Here is an 11,092-nt window from a genome sequence, read left to right on the forward strand (position 1 = left end):
AGCTCTGCCAATCAAGTTTAAACCCACGCCAGCAGGACTAGCAAATGTGCCTGCTAGTAAATTGGTCATGCTCTAATTATTTCAGATGTGACTCATCTCTCTTGTACAGGTCACTTGTGCTCCAGAAAAGATCCAATGGTACAAAAATCTGAATCCCTGCTCTCTACGCCAATTTTCTAGCCAGACATTCACTTCACAGATCCTACTCTCACTGGCATATAGTATCACAAGTAATCCAGATGTTACTACCCTTGAGGCCCTGCTTTTTAACTTCTTTCCTAGCTTCCTAAATTCACTCCACAGTGCCTCATACCCTTCCTGAGTAACGTCATTTATGCTAATAGCACAACTTCTGGCTGCTCACCTTTCACCTGGGAAAATGTTCTGTAGCTGCTCTCTGGTATTCAGAAAACAACACACCATTCTGGCCACAGAATCTCCAAACTATAGAGTCCCCTATCATTAGAGCACTTACAGTCTTTGCTAAGCCTCAGAGCAAGACCTGGCAACATCTACCTTCTGAACAGTTATACCTCCAACAGTATCCAAAATGGTGCACTTGTTTTCAAGGGGAATCTTGCACTCTGTGCCTACTCACTTTTCCTGTCCTGCTGGTCACCTATTTTCTGCCTGATCATCTCATTAAAACTCATTTATAAAACTCTCAGCATCACAGATGACCAGATCTTTCATATGATCAGTAATGACCTGCAACTGAAACATAGTCATAGAGCACTGAAAAAGGCCCCTTCGACACATCTAGTCCATGCCAAACTATTAATCTGTTAACTCCCATTGAGCTGCATCCGAGCCGTAGCCTCTTTACCCCCATCTATTTATATCCAAATTACACAACTATTCAAATCACACACATCTGCTGGCAACTTGTTTCACACTCTCATCAACCTCGATTGAAGAAGTTCCCCCCTAAACATTTCTCCTTTCACCCTTAATCCATGACTCTAGTTATAGTCTCATCCAACCTCAGTGGAAAAAGCTTGCTTACATTTAGTCTATCTACCCTTCATAATTTTGCATACCTTCATCAAATCTCCCCTCACTCTATACTCCAGGGAATAAAATCTTAACCTATTCAATCTCGGTCTTCAAATCCAGCAACAACCCTGCAATTTTTTTCTGCAATTTTTCAGTCTTACTGATATATTTCTTGTACGTAGATGACCAAGACTGCACACAATACTCCAGATTAGGCCTCGTCAACTCAAAATAGCATCCCAACTCCATAAATCACCAAGTAGTGAGTACAGAAGGCCAATGTGCCAAAAGCTCTCCTTATGACCCTATCTATCTCAAGTCACGTAAAGTCAAATGTTACTGGCATTTCGATCATAACTGCTGGTACAGTGCATAGTAAAAATGAGAATGTTTTTCAGGACCATGGTATTACATGACACAGTACAAAAAACTAGACTGAACTATGTAATAATAAAAAAAAACAAAGCTACACTAGACTACAGACCTACACAGGACTGCGTAAAGTGCACAAAAACAGTGCAGGCATTACAATAAATAATAAACAGGACAGTAGGGCAAGGTGTCAGTCCAGGCTTTGGGTATTGAGGAGTCTGATAGCTTGGGGGAAGAAACTGTTACATAGTCTGGTCGTGAGAGCCTGAATGCTTTGGAGCCTTTTCCCAGACAGCAGGAGGGAGAGGAGATTGTATGAGGGGTGCATGGGGTCCTTCATAATGCTGTTTCCTTTGCAGATGCAGCATGTAGTGTAAATGTCCATGATGGCAGGAAGAGAGACCCCGATGATCTTCTCAGCTGACCTCATTATCCGCTGCAGGGTCTTGCGATCCGAGATGGTGCAATTTCTGAACCAGGCAGTGATGCAGTTGTTCAGGATGCTCTCAATACAACCCCTGTAGAATGTGATGATGGGGGGGTGGGAGATAGACTTTCCTCAGCCTTCGCAAACAGTAGAGACGCTGCTGGGCTTTCCTTGCTATGGAGCTGGTGTTGAGGAACCAGGTGAGATTCTCCGTCAGGTGAACACCAAGAAATTTGGTGCTGTTTACGATCTCTACCGAGGAGCCAACGATATTCAGTGGGTAGTGGTTGCTCCATGTCCTCCTGAAGTCAACAACCATCTGTGACACTACATTCAAGGAGTTATGGATCTGCATTGCCAGATCCCTCTGTACTTCCACTCTCCTCTATGCCCTACCACACCCTAGTTTATCCTCCCAAAGTGCAACACCTCATACTTGCCTGCATTAAATTCCATCTGCCATTTTTCCAGCTGGTCCAGATGCCACTACAAGCCTTGATGGTCTTCCTCGCCATCAACTATACCCCAAATAGTAATAGATGACAAACAGCAATGGACCCAGCACTAGTCACATGTGTTAACACAAAAAGATATAGGAGCAGAATTAGGCTATTCAGCCCATTGAGTCTTCTCTGCCATTCTATCATGGCTGATCCTGGATCCCACTCAACCACATACAACTGCCTTCTTGACATATCTTTGATGCCCTGCCCAATCAAGAAACTATCAATTTTCACTTTACGTATATCCACGGTCTTGGCCTCCACAGCTGTTGGTGCAGAGCATTCCAGACTACATATGGCAAAACAAAATTCCTCCTCACCACTATTCTAAAAGGTCGCCTCTCAATTTTTAGGCTGTGCCCTCTAGTTCTAGATACCCCCACCACAAGAAACATATTCTCTACATCCATTCTATCTAGTCCTTTCAACATTTGGTAGGTTTTAATGGAATTACCCCTGCATCTTCTAAATTCCAGTGTCTATGGGACCAAAGCTGCCAAATGTTTCAAATATGTTAACCTCTTCATTCCTGGAGTAATCCTCATGAGCATCCTCTGGACAACACATCCTTTTTATCATATGGGGCCCAAAACCAATGACAATATTCCAAGTGCAGCCTGTCTAGTGTCTTATAAAGGGGCTCAGAATTATATCCTTGCTTTTATATTCTATAGCTCTTGAAATAAATGCAATCATTGTATTTACCTTCTTTATCACAGACTCAACCTGTAAATTAACCTATGAGTCTTGCACGAGGACACCTAAGTTCCCCTGCATCTCTGACGTTTGAACCTTCTCCCTATTTAGATAATAGTCCACACTATTGTTCCTTTTACCAAAATGCATTATCATACATTTCCCAACACTGTATTGCATCTGCTGCCTTTTTGCCATTCTTCCAATTTGTCGTAAATCCTGCTGCAATTGCATTGCTTCCTCAGCACTACTTACTCCTCCACCTATCTTTATATCATCCAAAAACTTTGCCACAAAGCCACTATCCAAATCATTGACGAACAATGTGAAAAGTAGAGATCCCAATATTGACCACTGAGGAACACAACTTGTCATTAACAACCAACCAGAAAAGGCCCTTTTGATTTCCTCTCACTGCCTCCTGCCTGTTAGTCATCCTCTATCCATGCCAGTATCTTTCCTGGAATGCCATAGGGTTTTATCTTGTTAAGCAGTCTTACGTGTGACACCTCATCAAATGCCTTCTGAAAATTCTAGTAAATGACATCCACTGCCTTGTCTTTGTCCACCCTACATCTTAGTTCCTCCAAGAACACTTAACAGATTTGACAGGCAAGATTTCCCTTTACAGAAACCATACTGACTTTGACTTATTTTATAATTAGTCTCAAAGGACCCTGAAACATCATCCTTAATAATAGACTCCAGCACTTTCCCAACCACAGAGGCTAGGCTAACTAACCCTAATTTCCCTTCTTTTGCTTTCCTCCATTCTTAAAGTTGAGTGACATTTACAGTCTTCCAGTCCTCTAGGATCATGCCAGACTCAAGTGATTCTTGAAAGATCCTAACCAATGCATTTGCTTTCTGCTCAGCAAACCTCTCTCAGGACTTTGGGCCAGGTGACTTATCTACCTTAAATCATTTGAGTTTACCTAGCACTTTTTCCTTTGTAAATAGCAATAGTGCTCACTCCTGCTCCCTGACACTCACGGATCTCTGGCGCACTGCTAGTGTCTTCCACAGTGAAGACAGATGCAATGTAGTCATCAAGTTCATCTGTCGTTTCTTTGTCCCCCACCCCCTCCCCCCCATTATGACCTCACCAACATCATTCTCCAGTGGTCCAATATCAAGACTCACCTCCCTTTTACCCTTTATATAACTGAAAAAACTTTTGGTATCCTGCTTTATATTATTGGCTAGTTTGCCCTCATATTTTGTTTTTTCCTTTCTTATAGCTTTTTAGTTGCCTTTTTTTGAATTTTAAAAGCTTCCCAATCATCCAACTTCACACTCACTTTTGCTACCCTATATGCCCTTTTCTTGGATGTTAAGCAGTCCTTAACTTCCTTTGTCAGCCACAGTTGCCAAACCCTGCCATTTGAGAACTTCTTCCTCTGTGGGGCATGTCTATCCTGTGCCTTGTGGACTACTCCCAGAAACTTCAGCTGCCTCTGCTCTGCTGTCATCCCTACCAGTATCCAATATATATATCCATATAACAATTACAGCATGGAAATAGGCCATGTCGGCCCTTCTAATCTGTGCCGAACGCTTACTCTCACCTCGTCCCACTGACCCGCACTCAGCCCATAACCCTCCATTCCTTTCCTGTCCATATACCTATCCAATTTTACTTTAAATGACAGTACCGAACCTGCCTCTACCACTTGTACCGGAAGCTCGTTCCACACAGCCAGAACTCTCTGAGTAAATAAGTTCCCCCTCGTGTTACCCCTAAACTTTTGCCCCGTAACTCTCAACTCATGTCCTCTTCTTTGAATCTCCCCTACTCTCAATGGAAAAAACCTATCCACGTCAACTCTATCTATCCCCTTCATAATTTTAAATACCTCTATCAAGTCCCCCCTCAACCTTCTATGCTCCAAAGAATGAAGACCTAACTTGTTCAACCTTTACCTGTAACTTAGGTGCTGAAACCCAGGTAACATTCTAGTAAATCTTCTCTATACTCTTTCTATTTTGTTGACATCTTTCCTGTAATTCGGTGACCAGAACTGGACACAATACTCCAAATTTGGCCTTACCAATGCCTTGTACAATTTTAACATTACATCCTGACTCCTATACTCAATGCTCTGATTTATAAAGGCCAGCATACCAAAAGCTTTCTTCACCACCCGATGCACATGAGATTCCACCTTCAGGGAACTATGCACCATAACATAGAACAGTACAGCACAAGACAGGACAGGCCTTTTGCCCACCATGTCTTTACTGATCATGATACTAAACTAAACAAGACCTATCTGCCTGCACATGACCCATATCCCTCCATTCCCTGCATATCCATTTGATGGTCTAAAAGCCTTTTAAATTTTAAATACTACTTTTGTAACCTCTCATCCCCTTGTTTATCAAAAACATACCTATCTCTTTCTTAAATATGTTCAACGATTCTGCTTCCACTGCCCTTTGAGGAGGAGAGTTCCAATGACACATCATCCTCAGAGGGAAAAGATACCTTGTCCCTTTCCTTAAAGCTCCTCAGTTCCTGATTGGCACTAACTGCTGGTTATTAACTGTGGACTTGTGAGATACATTTACTCTGACTACTTCTTCTTCTCATCTTTGAAAAATATTATTTTGTCTTTCTGATCCACTTGAGAGGCAAGACAGGACCTCAGTCTGACTTTTCATCTAAAAGACAACACTTTGAAAATTCAAAACTTCCTGATGTGCTAAATCTCTACAGTGGAATTTGAATCTGTGTTACATTGAACATGCCAGGGAACCAGGGAAAATCCTGAAAACTGGAATAATTTTTAGGGATAGGATTTATGAGCATTTGGAAAGCTGTGGCCTAATTAGGAAGAGCCAGCAAGGCATTGTGTGGGTCAAGTTACTAACGGATTGAATTTTTTGACATGGTGATTGATGAAGGTAGAGTTGTGGGTGTTGTTTATATGGATTTCAGTAAGGCGTTTGACAAAGTCTCTCATCCAGAAGATTAAGATGCATGAGGCACATGATGAATTGGCTGCTTGGATTCAGTACTAGCTTGCCCATAGAAAGCAGCGGGTAGTCGTCGAAAGGACTGTTTCTTGCTGGAGGTCTATGATTAGAGATGTTCTGCAAGGATTTGCACTGAGATCTCTGCTGTTTGTGATATATATAGAAGACCTGAATGCAAATGTAGATGGGTGGGTTGGTAAGTTTGCAAATGATACGAAGATTGGTGGTTTTGCGAATAGCATAGAAGACTGACAAAAATACAGGAGGATATAGATCAGAGCTTTATTAGTTGAGGCATTGAGTTCAAATGTCAGGAAATTATGTTGCAGCTTTATAAAACTCTAGTTAGGCTGCATCTAGTGGAGTGCATACAGTTCTGGTAACCCCATTAAGGGAAGGATGTTGAGGGTTTGGAGAGAGTGAAGAGGAGGTTTAACAGGGTGCTGCCTGGATTTGAAGGCCTGTGCTATAATGAGAACTTAGACAAACGTGTGTTGTTTTCTCTGGAGCGGTTGAGGCTGAGGGGAGATCTGATTGAAGTTTATACAATTATGAGAGGCATAGATAGAGTAGGTAGACAATATCTTTTTCCAAGAGTTGAAATGTCTACTACCAGAAGGCATGCATTTAAGGTGAGAGGGGTAATTTCAAAAGAGATGTGCAGTGCCTGGGGTGGTGGTAGAGGAAGAAACATTAGTCTTTTAAGAGATGTCTAGTTAAGCACATGAATGTGAGGGAAATGGAAGGATGTGGTCATTATGTAGGCAGAAGAGATTAGATTAGTTCGCCACTTGATTACTAATTTAATTGATTTGGCACAACATTGTAGGCTGAAGGGCCTTTCCCTGTAAGTTCTATGTTCAACGCCAACTGCAAACCTACGGAGTTTGCAAAAACATTACATTTTATTTCTGGTGATATGCATCGAATATACTGCAGGCTTCAGTGTGGTAAAATAAATATCTTCACACATACATAAGTCTCTAAGTCTGATCATCATTCTGTAACTTTTTAAAAACCATATAACCATATAACAATTACAGCACAGAAACAGGCCATCTCGGCCCCTCTAGTCTGTGCTGAATGCATACTCTCACCTAATCCCACCGACCTGCACTCAGCCCATAACCCTCCATTCCTTTCCTGTCCGTATACCTATCCAATTTTACTTTAAATGACAATACCGAACCTGCCTCTACCACTTCTACTGGAAGCTCATTCCACACAGCTACCACTCTCTGAGTAAAGAAATTCCCCCTTGTGTTACCCCTAACTTTTGCCCCCTAACTCTCAACTCATGTCCTGTTGTTTGAATCTCCCCTACTCTCAATGGAAAAAGCATATCCACGTCAACTCTATCTATCCCCCTCATAATTTTAAATACCTCTATCAAGTCCCCCCTCAACCTTCTATGCTCCAAAGAATGAAGACCTAACTTGTTCAACCTTTACCTGTAACTTAGGTGCTGAAACCCAGGTAACATTCCAGTAAATCTTCTCTATACTCTTTCTATTTTGTTGACATCTTTCCTGTAATTCGGTGACCAGAACTGGACACAATACTCCAAATTTGGCCTTACCAATGGCTTGTACAATTTTAACATTACATCCCAACTCCTATACTCAATGCTCTGATTTATAAAGGCCAGCATACCAAAAGCTTTCTTTGCCACCCTATCCACATGAGATTCCACCTTCAGGGAACTATGCACCATTATTCCTAGATCACTCTGTTCTACTCCATTCTTCGATGCCCTACCATGTACCATGTATGTCCTATTTGGATTATTCCTACCAAAATATCCTCCTCCAATCCATCTGGGCAAGCTCCTCTCTCATGCCCCTTTATTTCATTGCGATACTGATACATGTGACTTATGCTTCTCCCTCTCCAATTGCAATATCAATCCAATCATATTATGATCACTGCCTCCTTTACATTAAGCTGCCTAATAAGGTCTGGGTTATTACACAACACCCAATCTAAGAAAGCCTTTCACAGAGTAGGTTCAAGCACAAGCTACTCTTAAAAAGCATCTCGTAGGCATTCAAGAAATTCCCTCTCTTGTAACACTCTCTTATACCATGATATCAACCTGGTTTTCCCAATCCCTATGCATGTTGAAGTCCCCCATTACAATTGTGTCATAACCTTTGTCATTGCCTTATTCCAATTGCTACATGTATTTAAATACAGCACATTCAGTCCTGTAATATTTACCCATTTCAATTTTGCCTCTGGTACAACTTAACTCTTACCCAATCATTGGCTTGTCCTTCCTTACATTCATATTACACCCATCATCTACTTGTAAACCTGCTGGCTCATCCTCAGCTCCATCATACTGGTTCCCATCCCCCTATTGTATGAGTTTAAACCACTCCCAACAGCTCTAGTAAACCTGCTCGCAAGAAAATTCGGCCCCCTTGGATTCAAGTACAACCCATCCCTTTTGTACAGATCCCAACTACCCCAGAAGAGGTCCAAATTATCCAGAAATCTGAATCCCTGCCCCGTGCTCCAATTCTTCAGCCACACAATTATCTGCCATCCTATTCTATTCCTATCCTCACTGTCGCATGTCACAGGGAGCAATCCTGAGATTACTATCCTTGAGGTCCTGCTTCTCCCCTTCTTTCTTAACTCCCTATATTTTTTTTTCAGGACCTCCTCCCTTTTTTTTCCTACCAATACGTACCACACTTCTGTCTGCTCACTTGCATTCTTCAGGATATTGTGTACGCATCCAGGAACATTGCGGGCCCTGGCACTTGGGAGGCAAACTACCATCAATGTTTCCCTTTCGTGTTCACAGAATCACCTATCCGTCCCCCTGGCTAGAGTCCCCTATTACTGCTGCCATCCTCTTCAGTTCCCTACCCTTCTGAGCTACAGGACCAGACTCAGTGCCACAGGTACAGCCACTGTTGCTTCCCCACACGTTCATATGTTGTAACATGAACAAAATCTCTGAAGAGACACTGAAGCTAGTGGATATAGAAATGCTTTATTCAGCAAAAACAAGCAACAGGCGTCATATTGAGACACGCTTGGAAAAACAGGTCTGCTCATTCCAATATTATATGACATTTTTATATGCTAAAGATCAAAGGTAACAGCAGGTCAATTCTATAGTTGATGCAGGTCAATGCATCTACAATGCTTCCTTTGAATTGCATATAATTTTCAAACACCTCTTTCTTCACACCCACACATCAGACACTCAAAATGAATGTTAATCTCCATTGACTGTAGACCACATTCATGCATATGCCAGCAGTTGAAGTCTAATTGTTCTGAGCTGTACTGTAAATTCAATCCGCAATCCACATTCAAATCTGAAGGCTAGTTGCTGGTGAAGTTAATATTTGCTATATATCCTAACTCCAGAGTACACCATAACAGGTATCAAGTCAGAAAGGCAACCATCTACTACCACTCTTTGACTTCTCCTGTGAAGCTAGTGTCTAATCCAATTCGCTACCTCAAGCTTGAATGCCAAGCAACTACACCTTCCTGACCAACCTCCCATGCAGGACCTTGTCAAAGTCCATGTAGACGGATCCACTGCCTTGCCTTCAACTTTCCTAGTAACTCTATTACATTGGTTAGACATGACCTACTGTGCATACAGCCATGCTGGCTGTTCCTAATCAGTCCCTGTATATCCAAATACTTATATGTCCATCCCCTTAGAATACCTTCCAGTAATTTACCCACTACTGATGTAAGGCTCACTAACCTATAATTAGCTATCCTCCAGTCCTCCGGCATCTCACCTGGTGCTAAGGGCGTTTTAAATCACTCTGCTAGGGCCCTGCCTTCCACAAAGTCCAAGAAAACACCACTATGGGGTGATCGACACTTTAATCCCATTACTGAGGACATCCCTTTTTTATTCCCTAGTTATAGCTTTCTTGTTTCTTAAACCTCAACAGACAAGTTCTCCGACCCGTCCTGTATGAGTAATCCCTCCTGCTCTATCACGTATAAATCAACGGAACTCCTGATGATTGAGCTGCCAGTCATACCCCTCCTGCAACCAAGTCTCTCTGATGGTAACAATGTCATAGTCCCACGTGCTGATCCAGCCCCAAACTCATCCGCCTTTCTTACAATCCTCCTTGCATTAAAACACAGGATACACAACTAGGAACATTACTGCCCCTGTGCTCAACCTTTCGATTCCTGACTTTCTATGTAAGCTTACCAACATCTTTCCCTGTCGCTCTGGTTTCCATCCCCTTGCAACTCTAGATAACACCCCTCCCCCCACCATGCAGCACCAGCAACCCTTCCAGCTAGGAAAAGGAAGGATATTAGTTGCCCTCCAATTCAGATGCCAAATACTGTGCCTCATCTGTACAGATCCCGCCTTCTCTGGAAGAGAGCCCGATGATGCAAAACTCTGAAACCCTCCCTCCTGGACCATCTCGGATATTACACTGCATAATCTTCCTACTTCTGGCCTCGCTAGCACGTGGCTCGGGTAGCAATCCTGCGATAACCACCCCAGAGGTCCTGTCCTTTAACTTAGTACCTAACTCCCTGTACTCACGTTACAAGCCTCCCACACTCTTTCTACCTATTTCGTTGGTACCGCGGCCTTTGACTCCTCGTCCTCTCACTATGGATTCGATCTGAGATGCCCCTGATCATAGCACACGGGAGAAAACATACCATCCGGTCCAGGAATGCAGATATTCCCGCAGGTAGTCCGGTTTTGTCCACAGAACCTCCTATCTGTTCCTCTAACCATCGGATCACCTATCACCATATCTCGCCTCTTCTTTCCGCACCCCCTCCCTTCCCTCCAGAGCTAGACTCAGTGCCGGAGACCTGACCGCTGTGGTCACCTCCTCCCCTCAGCAGTATCCAAAGCAGAGGAAACTGCCTCAGGAGTACTCTGCCTATCTCCTTTCTCCCTTCTGACGGTCACTCAGTTACCTGTGTCCGGTGCCTTGGCGGTATATCTTGTCAATCAATCTCTCGGTCTCTCGAATTCTCTGGAGTGCAACCAGTTCCAGCTCCAGCTCCAGCTCGAAACCTTAACACAGTCTGTTAGAGGCTGCAGCTGGATGCACTTCTTGCAGGTGTTGTTGTCAGGGACTCTGGAGTT

The sequence above is a fragment of the Hypanus sabinus genome, chromosome 3 (genome assembly GCF_030144855.1).
Source record: "Hypanus sabinus isolate sHypSab1 chromosome 3, sHypSab1.hap1, whole genome shotgun sequence".
NCBI lineage: Eukaryota > Metazoa > Chordata > Chondrichthyes > Myliobatiformes > Dasyatidae > Hypanus > Hypanus sabinus.